At 55.2% G+C, this 18,290-nt stretch overlaps 1 protein-coding gene across 5 annotated transcripts in view; it reads left to right on the top strand.

The window, feature by feature from the left end:
* ARHGEF10L (Rho guanine nucleotide exchange factor 10 like) overlaps positions 1-18,290 on the top strand; it is a 159,808-nt gene that overhangs the window by 18,964 nt on the left and 122,554 nt on the right. The window contains exon 2 of one of the 5 annotated variants that reach the window (XM_027109989.1): positions 5,429-5,510. The exons of 3 other annotated variants lie outside the window; for them this stretch is intronic. The gene's annotated coding sequence lies outside the window, so the exon portion shown is untranslated. Of the gene's footprint in view, positions 1-5,428; positions 5,511-13,167; positions 13,179-18,290 lie in introns of those variants that run through there. One more of the 5 variants, XM_027109988.1, reaches the window with a different exon arrangement.

The raw sequence follows: 18,290 nt of genomic DNA, 5'->3' as shown, positions 1-18,290 counted from the left end.
GAGTAGAGTCAGACTGTTGATGGGCAGGCTGTAGCGCTTGTACAGTCTGAGAGCCCTGGTTGGGAGAGGGGCATGAGCACAGTTACATACAGCGGGAGTGTGTGCAGAGTGTAGCAGAAGAATGGATGGGGAGAGGGCAAGGGTCTGGGTGGAAGGAACAGCATGTGCAAAGGCTTGGAGGCATGAGCTGTTGGAAGTTCAGTCTGGCTCAGGTGTCAGGTGAACCAGGAGTCTGCAGAGCTGGTGACAGAGCAGGGGAAGTCCTGAACCTTTCTCAAGTCAGAGCGCACAGCATCATCTGGGTACCAGCAAAGGAACGCTGCCAGACCTCTTCTGCCAGGGGCATCGTGCTCTGCGGATCACCCCCTCCCCTGAAAATCTTTAAGTTTTCCGGGTAGTTTCTTGTTATCCTCAAGCTTGCTGCTGCTCCAGCCCTAGCATCTGTGGCTGGTGGATTCATAAAAAAATTTCCATTTTAATATCAGGCCAAAAATATACAGAATTGGGAAGGTGGGTCTGCTGCCCTCCCTCCACCCCAAAGATAAAAGTAACGGTTATTTAGGTTATCCAGTATTTTGATCACCTCTGCTACTTCTGCCCTTCACTTGTTTAAAGACAACTCATGTTACTTTAATGCCTCTATGTGGCAGACATTTTTCATGCATCAATTCATTTAATTCCTGCAGGTGGGTACTATTATCCCATCTTACAGATAAAGAAACTGAGTCTTAAAGAGGTTGAGTGACTTTCCCAAGGCCACAGTATAAGTGGCAGGATTCGAACCAGGTGGGCCCTGAGCTCTTTCTACAGTCCCCCTTTGTTCTATTTTCCCCTTTGCCCTTTGAGGAGGGGAGGAAGAGAAGATTCGACACATGTCTGCAATCTCAAAACACTCAGCCCTTCTTCGCTGGAAGTGAATGCGTGTTTTCTCTCGCATATAGCTGGGTTCCTCACCCTGTGGTTGAGGGTCAAGGCCTAGAATAGAACTCGGTGCCCAGGTGGACCGCTAGTCCTGGTGTCTGGAAAGTGCTCGTATGACGGCTTGTGTTTATGGAGAGCGCTAACTGACAGAGTGGCAGGCGCTTTGGCGGGGGCGGCGGCGGGGCTTGCAGGAGTTTGGTCCTCGGCAGTCCTGACGAGTGGGCTGTGTCATCAGCTCCGTTCTACAGCTCAGGTACGTTATCTTGCCTGCCCAGAGACACGTAGCGCGGAGGGGCGAAAGCAGCACTGCTCGACCTTGTTCTGTTTGCCCAGAGCCCCGGCTCTCAACCCTGTGTCCTGGAGCCGTGCCACCCGTTCCGGGGCCTGGCCTCTCCGTGCCTCTGGCAGCCCCTGGCAGCGGGTTCCCCATGCCGTGGGAACTCGGGGCGGGCAATCATCGCTTGGCCAGCAGTGCAGGTTGTGCCCATCCCTTGGTCAGAGGCTGGGGCTGAGCCAAGAGCTTTACCTTTTCCTGACCTGTGCCAAGCGGCTCATCTTCCCACTGTCCTGTTGGGAGGGTGGCCTTGGCCCCGGCCTCACCACCACCTCGTTGCAGGGACATCGCCAGTCCGGGGCAGTGCAGGTAGCTTGGGGCGACCCCTGTCCATAACTGCACATCGGGCCTGAGGTGAGGTGGCATTTCTGGGTCTGGAGCCCCTCCTACTTGAGAGCCTGGCCTCTGCAGGACCCCCCTCCCAGCGGCTGCCTGATTAGTATGCATCCCTGAATTCCAGCCCTGAGCACGCGAGGCGGGAACCAGCTCCCATCACTGTCCTCTTCATTGTTTGAAGTGGGCAGACTTGGAGCGAGCTTTAAAAATACGGGCTTTTTATTCAATTTCCCTAGAAAAACTGTGGTTTAAATGAAGTAGAGGAATAACCGTCTCTGGAAATCGAAGAAAAATATTCCGGAACCCTGACATTACCCAGAACCTTTGAATTTCTTTTAAAATAAGCGTTTATTTTACTTTAAATTATCTGTGTATTATGTGACTATTGAAGAAAACTTGGAATATACAGGGAGAAGAAAATTAAAATCCCCCTTGTTGGGCTTCCCTGGTGGCGCAGTGGTTGAGAGTCCGCCTGCCGATGCAGGGGACACGGGTTCGTGCCCCGGCCCGGGAGGATCCCACATGCCGCGGAGCGGCTGGGCCCGTGAGCCATGGCCGCTGAGCCTGCGCGTCCAGAGCCTGTGCTCCGCAACGGGAGAGGCCACAACAGTGAGAGGCCTGTGTACCGCAAAAAAAAAAAAAAAAAGAATCCCCCTTGTTGCGCCACCTGAAGACAACCTGTCTCAGTCTTGCAGTGTATAACATTTATTCAGCGATTCATCTAATCATTCGGCAAGTACCAATTTAGGGCCCACAAAGGGCTGGGTCTGTGCTGGGCGTGAAGTGGGCACAGGGAAGTGGTACCCTGCTTCCTGCTGGACCTCTTTCTTTTTCTTTTTTTGGCTGCACCATGTGGCAGGTGGGATCTTAGTTCCCTGACCAGGGATTGAACCTGTGCCCCCTGCAGTGGAAGCGCAGAGTCTTAACCACACGGCCAGGGAAGTCCCTGCTGGGCCTCTTTCTATGCTGGACTTTGGGTAACTCACTTGGCCCCTCTGTATCTCAGTTTTCTCATCTGTAAAAAGGGCATAATACAAGTACACTGCTCAGGACAGTGCCTGGCCCACTGTCCTGGCAGAATTGGTGGTTCTTACCACAGTGACCAGGCCAATTGTAAGTAGCCTTGCCCTTGTGGATCTTATGTGATGGTGGAGGAGACAAAAGCCAGACAAACGAGTTAAAGTAACCACATGTCATGGAATTAGTCCTGCCAAGGAGACAACCTAATGTGATAGGATGGGAATAGCAGGGGCTGGGGGGAGGCTGTTGGGAGAGGAGGGGGTGTATGTGGGGGTTAGTGGTGCAGAATTTGTCAGCTGGAGGTGGTGAGGAGGGCCCCTCTGAGGAGAGGCATTTAAGCTGAGTCCCAAATGACGAGGGAGGACCCCCCTCCCCCTCCCCATGCAAAGAGCAGACGGAAACGTGTTCCAGGCAGGCGCACAGCACATGCAAAGGCCCTGAGGTCAGAATGATCTTGGCTGGTTTGAACAGGAGAAAGCCCAGGGCTTGCAGCAGCCGAGGCGGGGAGGGCAGTATGAGGAGGTGCTGTGGAGGGCCGTGTGGATCAAGGCAGGCAGTTAGGATGGCTAATCCAGGTGCAGCAGGAAGACAGCCGCAGTTTCTTTTTAGTTTCCTGTAAATACCTTTATTCATGAAATACAATCCCAAGATTCCAGCTATAAATAGCTCTGGAAAGAAATTTATGTTCTTTTCAGATAATTCATTCAGAAATAACTGAGTGCCTATGACGGGGAAGCACTGGAGTGGATGCTGGAGGGTGAGGGATGGACTCATAGATGAGAAAGGCGAGGCCTTGCCAGCAGGTGACCGGTGACTGCGTGCCTGCATGCCGTCCCGCTGACCCCTCCCGCAGCCTGCTGGAGCCTGTGGGCCCCGACTCACCTCAGGAAGGGACCCTCTGGCTGCAGGAGGAGAACTGGCTGTGGTTACCCAGGTGGACTTGGGCCCGGAGGAAAGGCTCAGGTGGCTCGGGGATGAGAGGTGGTCCATGGAGCTGGAGAGAAGACTTAGAGAAAGAATCGGCTGGAATTGCTGGTGGATTGGTCACAGGGGCTGAGGGAAAGAGAGGAATGAAGAGGAGCCAAGACTTCTAGAATCTTCTTTTGAGTGTCTGGGTGGGTGGTGGTGTCATTACAAACAGGTGGTTCAGAGGGGGTTGAGAGCATGTTTTTGGAGAATCCAGGGCTCCAGTTGGGGACAGGTTCACGTTGAGAGGCTGGCTTAGAAGTCCACGGGAGAGGTGGGGCCCCTTGGCTGGGTGTCATTAGCATATAGATGGCACAGGTGGGACCACCCAGTGGCCAGGTGGAGGAGGAGGATCCAGGGGAGGAGGCCGAGGAGGGGCAGCCAGGGTGCTAGGAGGAGAAGGGAGGGAAAGAGGGGTCTCTGGGAAGCCACCACGCCACGCCACACCACACCACGCCACGCCATGCCACAACACACCCTACCCACCATGCCACGCCACGCCACACTGCGCCACGCTGTGCCATGCCACGCCATGCCACACCCCCGCCACGCCACGCCACGCCACACCATGCCACGTCATGCCACACCACGCCCCCACCACGCCACGCCACACCACACCACGCCACGCCACACCACACCACGCCACGCCACACCTCCACCATGCCACATCATGCCACACCCCCACCATGCCATGCCATGCCACGCCACGCCACGCCACACCTCCACCATGCCATGCCACACCACGCTATGCCATGCCATGCCACACCACACCCCCACCATGCCACGCCATGCCACGCCATGCCACACCCACCCACCATGCCATGCCACGCCAAGCCACACTACACCATGCCACGCCACACCGTGCCACGCCACACCATGCCACATGCCCCACCATGCCGTGCCACGCCACACCACGCCACACCATGCCATGCCACGCCACGGCATGGGGCCTGTTGCAGAGAGAGCTGGTGGGCCACAGGGCTGCAGGCCATTGAGAGTGGAAGTAAGACCAGACAGAAACACAGAGGCAGTTTGGGCCTTTATAAGGGCACTTTTGGAGGAGGGATGGGGCTGGAATCTGCAGTGGGAGTGGCTGGGACGGGAGGGGAGCAAGGAGAGACAGCGTGTGCGGACAGCGCTGAGATGTTGGCCAGGCAAAGGGGGGTTGGATAAAGATGTCTCGGGTGGAGGGGAAGTGGGGAGACCCAGGAGAGTGGTTTGTGCGGGTGGCCAGGACTGCTCCGAGAGGGGACGAGACACAGGGGGCAGCTACGGGAGCCGGATCTTTAGGCAAATGAGAGAGGGTGGTACCCGGTGTGATGATGTGGGAGTCGCGGTGCGGGGAGGAAGGCATTGGCCCTTGATGGAGCCAGGATGCTCTTAGGAAATGGGAGAAGATGGTCTAGATTTGGATTATACATGAGGAGAAGTTGGGGACAGTCCCATCTGATGGCCTCATGTTTCTCAATGAAACCTGGACCAGAGGACGGTGAGGTAAGGGCCCCCCAAGACTGCTCCCCCCAGGAGAGGTCATTCTGCTGCCACTAAAGGAACAGGCAGAGATGGCTGTGTCCCTCAATGACGGAAGCAGCCTCAGCCCGCCTTTGTATAGACAGAAAGGATCAGAGAGGTCAGTGGTTGGTCTGAGATGGCACAGAGGGGCTGAGCCCTCATTCCCGACTCAGTGGGGCTCACGTTCTCCGGGGCACTGGGCTGCTGGGGCGTGGGTCCCGTGCCAGCAGATGGGGGCAGTCTCCAAGCCAGTTGGGAGGGTGGTGTCAAGGCCACTCGGACCCTGCAGCAGGAGCTCAGTGCCCCGTGTCACGCCCGTCTCCCACTTTTCTTCCCCAGAGGTCAAGTGCAAGGAACTCACCTCTTCATGCCAGGCACTGAGCTGAGCACTCTGGGAGGATTAGCCCACTGAGTCCTCACGGTAAGTGAGGTGCGGGTGCTGTTATTGTCCTCCCTCTACAGCGGGGAGAAGGGTCCCGAGAGGTGAAATACCACCCAGCAAGCCTGTGCCAGCCACAAAATGGGGGTGAGGGTCCGCAGCCAGCGAGTCCGGCTGCTTCTCCCACGCATGCCCGTTTTGCAGAGGAGGACGCCACAGCTCGTGGGTTCGTTAATTTGTTCTCAGTTGCTCGTCCTCGCATTCCTCTCCTCCCAGCATATATTTACTGGACACCCCCTGGGAGCTGGGTACTGGGCTAGGAGCTAAGGATGAGTGAAGTATGGTGACCACCTATCTGGGGTTGGGGGAGCAGGCAGGTAACCGATGGAGGGAGGGGAGAGTGCCTGACCCAGGCATAGGGGCTCACCGGAGCTTCCCAGGGAGTGCTGGACGAAGCAGCCTAGAGGCAGAGTTGGTTCTGGGAGAGGGAAGCGTCCCAGGTGTGTACAGAGGCTGGAGGTGAGTGCAGAGTAGGACCCTGCAAGGTCAGGAGGGGTGTGGTCAGGAACGCCACCTGAGAACTCTGTCCATCTCACTAGGAGCTTGCACTTTATCTTGACTGTGGGAGCCGTTCAGTTGTTTCTAGCTGGGGGCGGGGGGGCATGATCAGCGTGGTCAGAACTTTTTGTCCTGGTGGGGGCTGAGTTGGAAGGGACAGGAGACATCAGGGAGACATTTAGAGGCTGTTACAGGCCCTCTGATTCCTAGGTTGTTCTGTGAACTCTTGCTGCTTTCTTCGTGCTTCCCAAACTCTGCTCATTTCTCTTGTCTAAAAAGGTTCCCGAGACTCAGAGAGGTTAAGCAACTTGCCTGAGGTCACGCAGCATAACACAGCATCCAGGCTTCTGCTGGTTTCTTGAGTGAAACAACCAGGGTCTCAAAGGTGGAAGCAGGTGGCAAGTAACCTCTGCGAGGGGCTCACAGGAGGCTCCAGTGGACCGTCACCACCTGCAGGTCCTCCTGTGCCTTTAAATGTCCTTTTGCCGGTCTCAGAGGCTGGGTGGGACTTCTGGGAGGGAGGAGCTGGGCTGCTACTGGGAACCACCTTCCCAGGAGCTGGGGCCCCATGTTTAAGCAGTTTCCTGGGGAACTGGCTTCCTCCCCAGTGAGTGATGAGAAAACTCTCTGGGGCTGGGCCAGGTCATGGGAGGTCAGCAAGGGTGGTGGTCTCCTCTGGGGAGGATGGCTGTATTGTACCGATGCCAGGCAGAGACCTCCTTCTTGCGGGGGGCTGGAAGAGATGGGGAGCGGTTCCCAGAGCCCTGTTCCTGTGAGTCCCATCACTTTGGGCAGGTGTCTTGCCCCTCTGGAGTCTTGGTTACCTCATCCGTGAGGGAGGGATAATATTAAACGTGCTCCCGAGGGACTGAAAAAATAACCGGTGTTGTTCACTGAGGGCCTCGAGTGTGCCAGGCAGCATACATTATCTTCTTCCGGTTCATGTGGCAACCTTTGAGGTATGTCGGGTTATCTTCATTTTACAGATGGGGCAGCCGAGGAACAGAGAGGGTAATTCGCCTGAAGTCACACAACTTGTAAGTGGCAGAACTTGAACACTGATCCACCTGACTCTGGAGCCCTCCCTTGAAACCCCTTTGGTCCCTGTCACACTTCCTTGGCAAATCACCTGATAGAATCTTCTGGGGCTCCAGCTTTCTGGCCACCCCACTTTGGGGCACCCCAATCTAGACCAAGCCCGTAAGTTTTATCACGAGGCCTTGGAGCCCCTGTGGGCCTAAGCCCCTTGCTCATCATCTCACAGCCACTTGGAGCAGACTTGGGACAAGAATCCCAGCGTCCCAGGGATACTGGCTTTCTGCTCTTTCGCTGCCCCAGGGCCCCAGAAAGACCACCGGACTGGGAGCCTGGCACCTGGGTTCTAATCCCACCTCTTCCTCAAACCAGCCAGGAAGGCTTGGGCAACATTTCATCCTGCCTCTAACTTCACCCTAAGCCTCAGTTTCCTCTTCTGCAAAATGAGCAGGTGGAGAATCTAGGGTCTCTACCAATTCTAATAACCCACGAGTATAGGAGTTCAGATTTCTGGGAGTCTGCAAGAGTCAAACATCGGCCACTTTTTTCTACTTCCTGTCCTCTGTTGCCTGGGGAGCAGGGGGAGATTGAATTGAGAAAACAACTCAGAGAGCCCTCTAGTTAGATAGCAGCTTATGATCTAAGCATTGATGGAGCGCCCTGTGTGCTAGGCACTGAGCTGGTCGCTTTGCGTATAACTGAATGGTGTGCTCACCAGGGAGGTGGGTATTATTAGCTACGTTGCAGGTGTGGAAACTGAGGCATAAAGAGGTTAGCTAACTCTGCCGAGGGCCAGGCTATACAGTTACCTTTATATAAGAACTGGACTTAAAAGCCCAGAGGCGGTGCTAAGGGTCTGTGCGGGATCCGTCCTGCCTCGTGGCCCATTGTATGGAGCTCTTGGTAAAACCAGCTCTCTGGGACCCCAGATGGAAAAATTCATTCTATCCATCCACCTTGAGCAATGGTGATTGGGGTCCAATCTGGAACCACTCAACGATGAGTCACAGGGAGGATGATGAAGGGATGATGGCAGGGAGAGCCAAACAGTGCTTAGTCCGCCGTCGGCCAGAGCTCAGCCTAGCCTGGCAGCCCGGACACAGAGCGCAGGCCATGGCTGTTTACGGAGTTGAGGATTTGGGACAGGGAGAGGCTGTGGCTGATGGGGAGGGAGATGGGAGCTGAGGGTAGGACAGTGGGGTCAGACTCTTGTCTAGAGCTGGAAGGGCCTTCTGGGATTATCTACTCCAAGCTCCTAGTTTTATGTATGGGACATCTTAGTCTGGAGAAGGGTCATAACCTGCCCCAGGTCACACAGCCAGTGACAGCAGACCCGAGAACAGAAGAGGATTTGGGAAGCTGGATCCTCAGCTTCCTTCTGGCCACTGTCATGGGGATGACTTCCTGCCAGGCCCTGCTGCTGCCCGCCCTCGCTCCCTTCCATCAGAAGATCAAGAGTAAGAACAGTGATAGTAAACAGAGGAATCATCTCGCCGAGTATAAGCACGGTGGTCGCCAGTGTGGACTCTGGAGGCAGGCTGTCTTGCTCGAGTCTTACGGTCCCCCCACCCCCTTCCTCGCCCGGTGACTCTGGGAAGGGCATGTAATTCCTCTCAGCCTCCAACTTTCTTCATCTGTATCATGATTCAAGCAGATGCTGAAATTGCAGGACTTTTCAATGCCTTTAACATCTAGAAGGGCAACTTCTACCCTGGTTCTTCCATGGTCTTTGACCACTGAACACCTTTTTTTGCACTGAGTATCTATTAGCGTATTTCAGGACACAGGTATTTCCCCAGATGTGCAGACTGAGGAACACTGATGTCGGTGGTTCCTCAGGACTATTTAAACATTTGAACTCAGGCACTGTGGACTGATCGTAGAGTTTTGGGGAGACATTCCTACTGAGCTGTGGCATTCAGCGCCCTAACCAGTCTCCTTGGGATGTATAACTGACCAGACTGTTTCTGCTCATTCCATTCTCTGATGCCTCCTCCTTCCTGGAGCACGAGTTGCTTTATCACCATACGTGGTGGAAACAGAAGGAGCCTTCCCTGATTGGAGCCACCCTGTCTTCCTGGGACAGCAAGCCTGGCTGAGATGTCCAGGGCCAGCAGCTGCTGCCCTGCTGCCAGGCTCACCTGGGAGCAGGCTTGGAGGATGCGAGGCAGGGCGGCCTGGGACCGTGGGGGTGAGTCTGGGCGTGGCCACCTGGCTTCTAGGTTGGCTCTGCCACTCACTCTTTTATAACCTTGGGCAAGACACAGCCCTCTCTGGGCCTCAGTTTCCACATCTGTAAGATAAGAGGCTAGGTGTAGTGATCTGTTGGTTCCCTTTGGGGCTGATGTTCTGAGGAATGGGCACATTTGTTACCTTTTGGCCTCATATCCTCATTCGTTTGCTGGGTTCTTGGAGTCATCCAAGATATCCCCCTATTTTTTTTTTTTTGGCTACACCGCACAGCTTGCGGGATCTCAGTTCCCCATTCCCCGATCAGGGATTGAGCCTGGGCCACGGCAGTGAAAGCCCCGAATCGTAACCATTAGGCCACCAGGGAACTCCCAAGATGTCCTGACAGGAGCTTTTCTTTCTCAGGAGGTTAGGTGTGCATGAAGGTGCCAGATACAAGCAGGTGCTCTGAGCACCCTTGGGAACTGGGAGCCAGTAATTCTTTTAAGTTAGTGTGTGCCAGCATTGCCCTGACAACCTGCAAAAAATGCAGACTCCCGGGCCTCACCCCTAGAGATTCTAAGTTTGTAGGTTGGGGTTGGACCTTAGAGTCTACATTTTTAAAAAGCCTCCCCTTCATTCAGGTTGTTGTGAAGTCAGTAGTTCAAGGGCCACACTTTGCAAAAGGCCCTTAGACTCTCTTTGAGCCAAAAAAGGCTTAGGAAAGTGACAACCTGCCAGGTTTGGTGATGACTCTGTGTGACCCTGTTCCGAGCGGCCCTCATCTGTGGTCACAGCCTTCAGTAGCTGGTTACTCTTCTTGCTGACAAACTAGTGTTTCCCAAACCTGACTGATTATCAGAATCTCCAGGAAGCTTTTGAATGAAATACGAATTCTTGAGTCTCACCCTTAGTGATTCTAAGCCAGGAGATGTTGGCTGCGACAGGAAATCTCCATGTTTAAAAAGCTCCCTAGGTCTTTAGTTCATTTGTTTGTCGTTCATTCATGCAGTGGTCTAGGCCCAGGGGAAGGCGTTGAGGACTTAATTGTTAGACCAGATGCAGTCTCGGACATTATGTCACCGATGCTACAACCTGGTGAAGGAGGCAGACAGTGATCACATAGGGATGCCCAGCCAGTTTGGGGAAATATGTCTAGAAAATGGTTGGGTCAGATTAAATACCTGGGCAAAGCTGGGCTTCCTGGTAAATTCCAGATTGAAGTAGAGCCCTGAGCCCAGTGGCCTTTGGTCACTGCTTATGGACACCCGTCATTTTTTCATTCACTTATTCTTTTATTCATCCATCCATCCACCCATCTATTCATTCATCCACCCATCTATCCATCTATCCGTTCATCCATCAATCGATCCACCCATCCATCTATCCACACATCCACCCATCTCTCCATCCATCCATATATCCACACATCCACCCACTTACCTAACCATCCATCCACCCATCCACCCAGCCACACATCACTCTTGAATCTCTACCGTGTGTTGAAGGCTGCACTAGGTACTGGAGAGACAGAAATGAAAAGCCTTGTCCCTACCCTCAAGGAGCTCACAGTCTAGTGGGTGGAGGGGTCAGAAAGCAAAGCAAATGATTCCAGTCCAGAGTGTTAGTTGCTCAGAGGGGCGAGTGGCTGGTTCTCCCAGTGGGCCTCATGGAAGATTTCCCTGAAGCTGGCTTGTGTTAAGGCTCAAAATGTAGGTGGGAGGGTCCCAGGCAGATAACGTAGGGCATGGCTTCCAGGCCAAGGAAGGGTCCTGCCCTGGGGAGCGCAGGTCATTGTGGCTGGGCAGGTGGGAGCACCTCTTCTGCTCCTGGAGCTCAGGCTCTGTCTTTTTTTTTTTTTTTTTTTTTTTTGCAGTACGCGGGCCTCTCACTGTTGTGGCCTCTCCCGCTGCGGAGCGCAGGCTCAGCGGCCATGGCTCACGGGCCCAGCCGCTCCGCGGCATGTGGGATCTTCCCGGAGCGGGGCACGAACCCGTGTCCCCTGCATCGGCAGGCGGACTCTCAACCACTGCGCCACCAGGGAAGCCCCCAGGCTCTGTCTTTTGTTTTCCATGTTTGTTTCTCCATGAGGCCTGGTCCACAGTAGGTGCTCAGCAAACATTCATCGTTGGTGAGTGGGGAGGTGTGGGGTGATCTGGAAGAAGGGATGGCCTTGTGGGCCACACTGAGGAGCCTGTGGCTCTGTGGGCCCTGGGCAGGGTGCAGGTGGGGAATGACACCATCGCCTGGGCTCCCTTGGCTGGGGGAAGGGGGAGAATGGAGATGACCAAGGGGGCCCCCCAGCTCTCACCTTTGTCGGCCTCCTGGGCCTTCAGTTCTCTCCTTGTGCGGATCAGAGCCATTGCCTCTGTGAAAACTCGTTGAGCCCATGGCTCTTTTCCTAGAGTGGGTCTCTCCTGCAACCCAAGGGCTCTGCCTCTGTTGGTGGATGAGGAGGGCAGGGTGCTCTGGGGAGGTGAGTAGATGCAAGGGTGGGTGGCTAAGAGCCTTGGCCTCTGACATCAGCCTGTTTTTTTTTTTTTTAATTAATTAATTAATTAATTATTGGCTGCATTGGGTCTTCGTTGCTGCGCGCAGGCTTTCTCTAGTTGCAGTGAGCGGGGGCTGCTCTTCTTTGCGGTGAGTGGGTTTCTTATGGTGGTGTCTTCTCTTGTTGCAGAACACAGGCTCTAGGCACGCGGGCTTCAGTAGTTGTGGCTCACGGGCTTAGTAGATGTGGCGCACGGGCTTAGTTGCTCCGTGGCATGTGGGATCTTCCACGGACCAGGGCTCGAACCCATGTCCCCCGCATTGGCAGGTGGATTCTTAACCGCTGCGCCAGCAGGGAAGCCCCATCAGCCTGGTTTTGATTCTCACTTCTGCCTTTTGTCAGCTGTGTGTCCTGAGGCAAGTGTCTCTACCTCCCTGTGTTTCAGTTCAGTTTCTCAGTTTGTTCTTGAACCGATTAAGAGAGTTGTTGTGTGCAAAGTACTCAGAGCAGTGCCTGGCACCCAGTAAAGCATCTGATAAATGTTAGTTGACGTGTGGAGCTTGGGAGGCAGTCGTGCTGGGGTGATTGGACCCAGAAGGCCTTGTTCGAATCCCGCCTCTGCCTCTGACTAATTATAGAGACCTTGGCAAGCTGACTCAGGCTCCGAGTTCGGGTTTCTCATCTGTGATGCCCCGTGGGATCGCTGGGAGGAGCGCGGAGTCTGGTGGTTCCTTCTCTGCACTGGGCTTATTACTGAAGTCCGAAAACTTGGGTCTTAACCGGTAGAGTGAAATCTCCACCTGGTGAGGGTGCTGTGGATGGTCACCTCCACAGCCCGCAGACTCTGGGGGTCGGTCTCATGTCTGTAGGGCCACCTCTCTTGGTCCCAGCCCCCCCTTCACATGCCCTCACTGGTTTCTGGTGTCCTTTGGAATGGATCATCATGTGACAGGGGCACGGGGTCTTCAGAGCAGCGTGCTATGGGGGGAGGGTCACACTAGTCTATAGGGGCACATGGAAGGGACTCTTCTTCCCCAGCCAGCCTGGGTCTGGGTGCCCTGGAGAGACCGGGATTTCAGACACCTGTCCCGGCCTCAGCACCCCCCTACCTCTCCCACATCATGTCCCTGCTTGGTTTGAATGCTCAGGGCTGAGTGATTTGGGCATGCCTGCTGCCCCAGAAGATTTGGGTCACAAGCAGGTAAATATTAAACCCAGAAAGCTAGCTCCGAATGGAAACCTGTTTGGGCTGGCTGCCTGGGGGACTGCCAGGTTCTGAGCCTCCCGCCCAGCTGATGGCTAGGATAGGCAAGCTCCCTCCAGGGGAAGAAAGGGCACCTGCTCCATTCCACGTGACTGCATTTACTTGCCGTTACTGTCCAGTGGTCAGGGGCTGCTGTGTCTGCTTTACAGTGAGGAGGAAACCAAGGCACAGAGAGGGCAGGAGGTCTGCTTAGGTTTACATAGCTAATGGGGGGACCTGGGGTTGGACACGGGAGGGTCTCTCAGCAAAGCCCGTGCTTTTCTGGCCCTGGGCCCCCAGTGGTCTCCTTGCTGCTGCTAGGGCCGTGCCGGGATGCTGTGGGGGTCACAGGTATTGAGGTTTGCTCTCTGGCTCCTCTGAGCCTGGGCCTCAGATCCCCTTTTTTTCAAAGTGGGGACAGTCTTGTTTGGGGTCCCTGGCAGGCAGGACCGGGCCCAGGACACCTGAGTGCAGTGATGCTGGGGGCAGGATCCCAGGGAGCGCTTCCTGTTTGCAATGTACAAAGCTCTCCTGGGGCCTGGGCAGGGCTTCGGGAGTAACCACCTGGCCAGTCAAATAAGCCTTCTCTTTTTTTTTTTTTTATGTTGGGGGTAGGAGTTTATTAATTAATTAATTTATTTTTGCTGTGTTGGGTCTTCGTTTCTGTGCGAGGGCTTTCTCTAGTTGTGGCAAGCGGGGGCCGCTCTTTATCGCGGTGCGCGGGCCTCTCACTATCGCGGCCTCTCTTGTTGCGGAGCACAGGCTCCAGACGCGCACAGGCTCAGTAGTTGTGGCTCACGGGCCTAGTTGCTCCGCGGCATGTGGGATCCTCCCAGACCAGGGCTCGAACCCATGTCCCCTGCATTAGCAGGCAGATTCTCAACCACTGCACCACCGGGGAAGCCCCAAATAAGCCTTCTCTTGAATACCATGTATGACAGGGCCCAGCAACAGTTTCCATCCTCTGGGAGCCGATACACAAGCCAGAATGAGAACATCGGTTTGGGGCTTCAGAACCTGGGTTTGCATTCCGGGTCTTATTAGCTGTGTGATCTTGGGCAGGTGCCTTCGTCTGGCTTAGCCTAGTCAGCTCGCTTTGAAAGACAGGAATTATAATTTACTTCACCAGGCCATGGCGAAGAGGAAGTGAGATGGTGTTCTCAGAGCTCCTGGTAGAAAGTAGGTGTTCAGTCAGTTGACTGCCCTCCTCAGGCTCTCAGGGGATAGTCTTCTAAGGCTGAAAGTGACCAGCAGGTCTGAAAGGCGAGTGAAGACTGCTTCCCAGTGCTGCCAGCAGTCTAGGAGTAGCATGGGCTGGTGCTGCAGGCAGCTGGGGACGGGGCAGGACAGGGCGTCCGCTCCACAACAGGACGGGTGGGATGTGGGGTAAGCTTAGCTGGGGAGAGAGGGGGGTGTTGGCTTTTACCTGGTCTCCCCACCCCCAGCCCTACAGGCAGTGGCAGCCCCAGACCCTTGGCTGTTTTCACAGACTGAAAATCAGAAGCCTGGGAGAGGAAGTGACTTGTCGAGCGTTGGTGGGAGTTGGTGGCAGAGGCAGCCCGAGGTCCACCGGGTCCCGTTGCTGCTCCATCAGCCACCCGGGGTGGGCCCCTGGGGCGGTTGGCCTCCCTCACCTCTCCGGCCTGCCCTGAAGCCAGCTATGAATAGAATATTCTGGGCTACATGACTCACAGGCTGGCCCTTCCTCCACCAGGGCGCTTTGGGTTTTCCTTTCTTTACTTTTCCCTAATAAGGTCTCATGTGGCTGGCTTTCACCTCTCCTTTCTTTGGGCCTGGAGGAGTGGTGACTTTTGCCCCAGGAAGCCTGTCCTGGGAGGGCTCCTGTTAGGCTGCTGGACTGCATGTACTCAAACCTGGGTAAGTTTAAAGGGAGGCCGGGCAGAGGCATTGGAGCCGCGCAGACCTGGGTCCAGAGCTCGCCGCCCGCTCTCTAGCTGTGTGACCTCGGGCAAGTCCCTTTGCCTTTCTGAGCCTCAGTTTTCGGACTCAGTTCAATCCAACCCACATTTATTGAACCCCTGTTAGCTGCCAGGTGTGGCGCTAGGCAGTTCCGGTGGAGCAGCAAGCGGACTCAGCCGCTGTCCTCCGGGAGCCTCGAGACTGAGTGCGGAGTCACGTGGGGACCGGGCTTTCCAGCCGGAAGCACATGCGAAACCCCACACCTGGCTCCCGGTTCTACTAGAAACTCAGAGATCATAGTGAGCCTTAGTTTGATTCCCAGCTAGCGAGAGCTGTGGGTGGGATTTCATGTCAATTACTGTCACTCCGGTTGCACGCTCGTTAGCTCCAGGAAAGCGCAGGACCTACTTCTGGAGGAACGGCCTTGATTTCCCACGCACGTTGGTGATGTGAGTTCGTGTCCCAGGTGGTGAGCTGAGGCTGCCGTGTTCCCACGTGTGCCCCAACCTTGGCGAGGAGGAAATGCAACCCAGATGATGCTCCAGGGTAGTCCACCGCCTGGCGTGTAGTGGGTACTCAAGAAGTGTTTGTTGAACCAACGAGAGGGACAGTGGCAGCCGGGAACACATCCTAGCGAGGGTGTGATCGACTCGGGGAAGGAGGGCCAGCTTATGGGTGTCCCGTGCAGGAGGGAGGAGGCTTGTCCTGAGAAACTTCACAGAATGAAATGAGGGCAGGTTTAGACTTTTCTAATGTGGGACGATGAGTCTTCTGCCAAAGGAGGAATTCAAACAGAATACGATGTGGGACAGTGACTCAGGCTTGGGTAGAGGTGAGGCGTTTATGGAATGGCCACTCTGTGGCTGGCATAGGGCTGGGCTCAGTGAGCTCCATCGGGGCAGGGAGGCTTTTTCTTTTTTTGTTCACTGATGTATCCCAGGCACCTAGAACAGTACTTAGCTCGCAGGGGTGCTTAATAAACGTGAATTGATTGACTGAATGCATGAATGAGTATATTACTTAATTGGGTCTCAGGGGTGTTATTACACCCAGTGTGCAGATGAGTAAACTGAGGCTTATGGAGGTCAAGTCACATGTTTGCTGGGTTGTGGGGTCAGGATTTGGAGTCAGGGCTGCCTGATTGCAAAGCTTGTGCTCTGACCCACCCATCTGTTGGGATCCTCAAGAAGGAATTCTTGCCCTGGCTGACAGGTTGGATTTCAGCCTCTCAGAGATCCCTCTCTTCTGAGAGTGGCTGATTGTGGGAAAATACAACATGCTTGACTCCGAACTAATGGCAAGGCCAGTGCTGCGAATCACAGTGGATCACCCAGCCTGCTCTGATCAGCAGGCGCCCTTTCAAAGAGAGGGGTTAGGAGGGGATCGATGCTGCCCGCCCTAAGGGGATCCCGCCAGGCTTGGCCTGACGTTGTGGTCCCCCTCAGCCACAGCAGAGGGGAGGGCGCTGGCTCAGGCGGTGGCTGGCACACTGCCGGCACAGTGGGACCTGAATCTCAGGCCGACCCTGCCCAGGTGCCTACTCCAGGGGAGTGGCTGGATTGGTGAGGGTGAATCCCTGGCGTTCACGGGAACCTGTGCCTACCCTCAGCCCCCAGGTGGTTCTGGACAAGGATGCCCAGCGAGACTTGACATGTTTGCATTCAGCTGCTCCAGGAGGGGGCCACTTATTGAGGCTCTGCTGGGGACATCGTAGCTAGAACACTTGCCCAGGGCCACCGGCCCGGAGCACTTTGTCTGCTGGTCCCACACGTTCTCCTGATGTGCTCCTGCTTAGGGTCCCTGTCCCACCAGCTCCCCATGGCCCCGTCTGCTCACCTGAGCGTTTTCCCAGGCAGCAGAGCAGCCCAGCGGACTGGTGGCCGGCTAGTGGCTGAGGTGCGGAGGTGTGAATACCGTAGGGGTTCAAGGCACAGCCCTGCAGCTAGATGGCCTGGGATCCAATCCCAGTTCCCCCTTGTATTGACCGTGTGACCTTGAGCAATTTTCTTACCCTCTCTGTGCCTCTGTTTCCTAATCTGTAAAATGGGGGTGATAATAGTTCCTCTCTGAAAAGGTTGTTGTAAAGATTAAAGTAACTATAGGAGTAAAGGACTTGGAATTGCTCCGGGCCCTTAGTTAGCGGTTAATACCTGTGACGTGCTGTGATGCTGATTTTGGCATTCACTCCTTGGTGGCAACTGGAGGAGCGAGTGTCTGCCTTTTTTCTGTGCCCCGTGTCTGGGCCCTGGATTCCACCCACTCAGTGCCACTTTTGTGGATGAGTACCTGGGCCGGGTTGCTGGGGAGAGACGAGCCAGGGCAGCGCAGGGGCCCCTGACTCCCACTGGAAACCCCCTTTCTACCATCCTCCCTCCCTCTCTCCTGTTCCCATGTCCCAGGCCTTGCAGAGATGAACCATTCATGCTTTTGTTTACTGTTTCAAGGAGCAGTAACTGACATCCTCCCACCCCAGGTTCAGGGCCACTCCCGGGAGTTCCCCTAGACCTCCAGGTCTCCCCCGCAGAAGCACCGCCTGCTCTTGACTGTTGGAGCCCATTCAGTTCACCTTCCCCTGCTGGACCGTGAGCTCCGAGCTCGGGGCGGTGGGGGGCGGAGGCGGTCAGAGGGGAGTGGGGCATCGGCCCTGGCCCAGGAGAGCTCAGGTCTGGTTGTTTATTTGTGAACTCAGAGATGGCGGCTAGGTGCCAGGAACAGGTGCTGGGTGCTGAGGAGGGAGAGGCGTGAGGCGTGGTCCTGCTTTGAAGAGGCTGCAGCCTGCCCTCTCTCCCTCCCTCCTGCCGTCCCTCCCCACTTCCTGTATTCCAGATGCCACGCCAGGTGGTGGAGGCACACGGAAAAGTAGGTCGTGGTCACTGCCCCCAGTCTCTGCCCCGAGATCCACAAAAACAAGTAACCAGAGCATAATTCAGTTTCTTTAGAGACTTGGAACCTGGTATTTTCTGCCATGGAAACCGGTGGCAATGACTTTGGTCTCTGTGTCCCTGTGACTAATAACAGTAACACTACCCCGCATTAACAGGCCAGTGTCTGCCCCAGATCCCCAGAGGACTTGACCAGATGCCCCGAGACCAGGAGTTTTCGACCTCAGCACCGTCGACACTTGAGCTGGATAGTTCTCTGCTGTGGAGGCCGGGCTCTGCACTGTAGGACGTGCAGAGCATCCCTGGCTTCTACCCCTTACATGCCACTAGCTTCCCCCTGCCTCCCCGTTGTGACAACCCAAACGTCTCCAGACATCGCCAAATGTCCCTGGGTGGCAAAGCCGCTCCCGTTGAGAACCACTGCCTTAGATGGATCAGTGAAACTGTAATTGCATACATCAAGATGGAATGGAAAATTTGAAATCCAGTACTGCCACCCTCCAAAAAAAACAAAAGAGGAAAAA

The sequence above is a fragment of the Aethalodelphis obliquidens genome, unplaced genomic scaffold (genome assembly GCF_003676395.1).
Source record: "Aethalodelphis obliquidens isolate GAN/ISIS:26980383/991018 unplaced genomic scaffold, ASM367639v1 scaffold9, whole genome shotgun sequence".
NCBI lineage: Eukaryota > Metazoa > Chordata > Mammalia > Artiodactyla > Delphinidae > Aethalodelphis > Aethalodelphis obliquidens.
The sequence above is the reverse complement of the archived record's forward strand: the minus strand, read 5'-3'. Positions and strand labels throughout refer to the sequence as shown.